Source organism: Vicia villosa, linkage group LG5 (assembly GCF_029867415.1).
Source record: "Vicia villosa cultivar HV-30 ecotype Madison, WI linkage group LG5, Vvil1.0, whole genome shotgun sequence".
Lineage (NCBI taxonomy): Eukaryota > Viridiplantae > Streptophyta > Magnoliopsida > Fabales > Fabaceae > Vicia > Vicia villosa.
The window spans coordinates 75,126,228-75,131,475 of NC_081184.1; positions in this window are offsets into that span (position 1 = coordinate 75,126,228).

Sequence of the window (5,248 nt, forward strand, 5' to 3'; positions counted from 1 at the left end):
GGTTACCTGAGTCAAAAAGGCAAAAAATATAATGACAGTAGCAATGAATCTAGATAAAAACCACATAATATTTTATATAATCATATATAACATAAAAATAGCATGTTTATGCACTTTTTGACCATATTTTTTATAAAAACATATTCTAACATGATTTCACAAATGTAATTGTGAAATTATTTAAAAGATAAAAGTTAGTGATATGTACCTTATATGATAACTTCACATGTTAGAAAATTTGAAAATTCATACATCATGCTTATCCAAAAAATGTTGAATTCTCTATGAATCTTTAAGTTTTAATCCCATGTGTGACTTCGTCTTCTATTAAGCATTCATCTTTGATGAACTTTGAAGTTTTTGTCATAAGGTTGACTTTAATATTTAGAAGAATTTGCTTTTAGTCTTTCAACATAAAGTATATCTTCAATTGATATGAAAGTTATTGCTTCAATTTTGCCAACGCCAAGGATTCTTCTTTTAAGGTATTCCCCATATGAAATAACCCTTGGATTTTTAGAACTAGATTTGAAAGTTAGTTTACATCTTCCATCAAATGCTAAGAACCACCACTTGTCAAAAGCACCATAGATATTAAGTGGTCCTCAAGCAAACCTACAAAACAAATTAAGTTTGATTTGGTACCCAATGTGCTTTGGGTCCATCATAGTTAGTTCCTTTATTAACCCACACATAATATCCACTTGCCACACTAAAGTTTCTAACATAGCAAGTATTAGGTGTATGACCAATAATACCACAATAAAAACAAGTAGGAACAAAATTACTTCTATATCTAGGAACATAAGGTTTCTTTTTATAGAATATTTTCTTAGGATGGTGATGAACCACTTTAGGCTTATTAATTTTATCTTGAGATGTTTGGTCACTAGCCTTAACAAAAATGGTTTTGTTAGAACTTGGTTTTGAGAACTTTAAATAACCAAGTCCACTTTTATCATTAGAATACCTTTGTTGACTAAGGATACCTTCTAAACCAATTTGTCCTTTTTCATATCTTTCTAAGACTCTCTTTAATTGGACAATTTGAAAAGAAAGTGATTCACAATTATTACATCCAGTTTTTTGTTCTATTTTATCAACATATTGTTTCTTTTCAATCTCAAAGTCCTTTTGCATGGTATCAACTTTTTGTTCAAGAGATTTGATTTGTTTCTCTTGTCTTGATATGGTTCTATATAACATCTTGCATTCATTTAATAGTTCTTTTATGGCACCTTGAGCATCATGATCATAAATGGAAAATTCATTACTAACCTCATCGTCTTCATCATCGGAATGATGTGATGCCATGAATACTAGATTTGTGCTTTCGTCACTATCCGAATTGGATGATGAACTTGTATCAATGTCTTCCCATGCAACATAGGCCTTTTTATTCTTGAAGTCCTTTTTGTCTTTGACACCACCAATCTTGGAAAGTTTAGGACAATCATGTTTTATATGACCTTGCTTGCCACATTCATAACATGTGACATCTTGTGTTGAAGTGGAAGCCTCCTTTTTCTTTCCTTTTCTTTGAGATTCTTCCATTTTCTTGGTAAACTTATCATCATCTTCACTAGTGGATTCTTCTTGGTTGTTATCAAGTTTGACTCTCGTCTTTAAGACAATGTCTTTTGAATCTTTTACTTGAATTCCATGCTTCTTCAATCTTTCAAGTTCTATTTCATGTTCTTGGAGTTTTCCGAACAATGTTGATGATGACATTTTGGATAGATTATTCTTTTTTAATATCTCCGTAACTTCCGGTTGCCATTCATTGTTCAAAGATTTAAGAATTTTAAGATTCAATTCATCATTAGTAAAAACCTTATCGAGTGCTCTCAATTGATTTGTTAAGTGCACGAAACTTTTCTGCAAGTCAATGATTGATTCTTGGGGCTGCATTCTGAATAACTCGTATTCTTGACTTAAAATTTGTGATCTTAATATTTTATCTTTGGTGGTTCCTTCATAAGTTTCTAGCAACGTATCCCATATTTCCTTTGCTGTTATGCATGCCGAGATGCGAAAAAAAATCGTCCATGCTAAATGCACCTTGAAGAAGATTGATTGCCTTTTATCATAGATAACCTCTTTCTTATCATCGTCATTCCATGAATCTTTAAGCTTTGTTGATTCAACACCGTTGACAATAATTGTAGGAACAAAAGGACCATTTTGGACTGCTTCCCATATTTCTATTCCTTGTGCTTCTAAGTGAGCCTTCATCCAAATTTTCCAGAAGTCAAAGTATTCTTCACAAAACAATGGAGGTTGTTGAAACTACCACCATATTTGATAACCGGATTTTGATTTGCGGAAGCCATTCTGGATCATTAGGAACAGGTTACCTATAACCTGCTCTGATGCCAATTGTAAGTTTAAAAGTGCACCTAAGAGGGGGGGGGGTGAATTAGGCCTTCAAACATTTATCGGTTTTATGAGAATATTTCTAATAATTTTTGGTTGAATGTATGAAGGTTTTTTGAGAGGTTCTTTTCTTTTCTTGGTAATGATGATGAAAGCAATAAAATGCGGAAAAGTAAAGAACACAAGGATATATACTGGTTCCTCTCACAATCCGAGAGTACTCCAGTCCCCTTTCCAACACGAAAGAGATTTCACTATAGTTAGAATTATTGTACAAGCCTATGCTTTACTATCTAACCTATAGGGTGATCAAAGGTTCTTAACACCTTTAAGATCAAACAACACTAGTGTGAATGAAGAACAATCTTCTTCAAAACACAAACAACCCTTGCACCCAACAATCCTGGATATCAAGTCAATACAATCTTATTTTCAACAATCCTGAAAAATAAGATATAATTTCTAAGTATAATTTGAGTAGAAGTTTATATACAATGAATCAATCACTTGATTGATCTTCCCTTTCAAGTAAAACAATTCACAAAGATATATTAGTGCTCAATGTATATGACTGATTGAGAATATTTTTCTGAAATGATATGTAGTAATGCAGAAAATTTTTCTCAATGAAAGTTTATGAATGATGAACACTTTGTTTGAAAATATTGTGAGAATAAGGTTTGTAAATTGTATGAAAGAGGTGAGTTATGAAAATAAATATGTATGGTATTTATATATGACTTTACAACCTTTTGAAAGGTTGCATTTTGATGGAACAATGCAATGGTTATGGATGTGAAATATAATTTCGTTTGGATTCAAAACATGCTGAAAAAGACATACTGGTTCAGTGGTAACCAGTTACTTGAAATGAGGTAACCGGTTACCATGTATCGTTACCTATTGGATTTTGAATTTTTCTCCCAAGTAACCGGTTACTTGGTTTATGGTAACCGGTTACTTCACCTTGAAACAGCCAAAATCATGTAAACAGAGGCACTGCAGAGTTGAGGTAACCGGTTACTTGGCTTCCGGTAACCGGTTACTCTAGAGCTAAAAAGTGAAAAAACATATGTAAATGACTTGGAACAAAAGGGCAATGATATATCTTGATAGGGTAATGCATATGTATGATAAAGGAGATATTTTTGAGCACTAAAATGTCAATGTTTTAGTTTTAGCTTTTATCAAATATTTAAAGATCAATCACAAAGCTAATCTTCATAAAAGTTGCAAATGCTCCAAATGTCATCATAGTTCTTTTGCTCATCTTTTTGATATGTGTTGACTTCATCAAAACAAAAGCTTTATGTTAATTATGGAGAAGCTTGAGATTACAAGCCAGCCATCTCGCTACTTTCTAATAGGCCAAAGTCAAGTTCAACTAGGGTTCTAGGGGCAAATTAGTGCTTAATGACACCACGCAGCAGCCAAGTGTTTCCTCAAGTCGGATCCCAAGGAACACCAACCCAATGTATCACACTAACAATGGCCATCATATAAACCACATCAGTATATGTTGTGCAGTCTCCTTGATCTCATGCCATTTACCTAAGGTATCTCAGATCCGGGTTAGGATCTTTCACACAAGTAAACCCAAAACAGACCCACAAATATAAAGCAAACAATTGAAAACAATTAAGTGAATCCTAAACTTTAAGGTAACCCCTCTTTTAATTCGAAAGCGTTCCCCAGCAGAGTCGCCAGTTCTGTAATACGGTGAACTGACTTTATTTGAAATGTACGGTAAGCAAGAGTTGCCACCGACTTTTATTTTATCCAATTGGAAAGGCTAAAAGAACAAGAAAGACCTTTGAAAGATTTTGAGTTTGGGGGTAGATTATACAAAGGGAAATGTAAGGAACCCTTTGCATCCAGGGTTTTCCATGGGCTCTTAATTGCTTAGCTCACTTTTTGTTTGTTTGTTTGAAAAGTTTGAAGTGTCGTGTGTGAATAGTAAAAAGATTTTTGAATAAGGACTTTAGCTTGTAAATAAGCGTAGCCTTTTTTAATTGATTTGAAAAGGAGGTGTGAAAAGCATTTGATTTTGTTTTGAATGGAGTAAGCAATTAAGAACTACCTATCCTAAGTTATTCTTTCTGTTCATTAAGTCTTTCGGGCGAAAGGGTCTATTCGTACCATGAGAGGCAGGAAGTCTTTCAATTGGATGTTTGAAGCGTCATCGAGATATCGTTAGCCATAAGACTGTCCCTTGCCATAAAGAGGGCAGGTAGTCCAAGGGAAGGATAAAATAGTCATTAATCTTTTTAGGCATCATGCGAGGATACCTTAGCAATTGGGACAATCATCTTTTACCGAGGCAACTTCGAGGGACTAGATGACTTTTAATCTCTATAGGCAACCTTGCTTTAGGTATCCTCGGAATCGAGGGACGTGACTATTTAGTACAATTAGAGGCAACATGCAATAGATGAATAAGGCAACAAGGCAACGAGAGGGATTACCCTAAAGGTGTGTGGGTGCACAATCACTTGGTTAACTTCGATGATATTTATCTTATAAATTAGTGATCTATATTCAGTTAATAGTCTTGCACTCCCTAATTTACTAACCACGTAGTTAAAAAAATACGGAAATTAAAAGTAGAATTTAAAAGTTCCTACGCTATTACAATAAACACCTGTGGCGGAAAAATAAGAGAGCTAAAATTAAAAGGCAAAAAATAAACCCTAATTAAACTATTACACCCTGTGAACAGTTACATAATATAATAGCAAGCAATAGTATTGAGGCAAACAAGAGGATAAACAATAAATCCAAGATAAATAAAGAGAAAATTAAAATAAAGGCACGTGACAATCATAGAGTGTGGGATGAGAAGAGAATCCGCGAACAAAAATACAATTTAGAA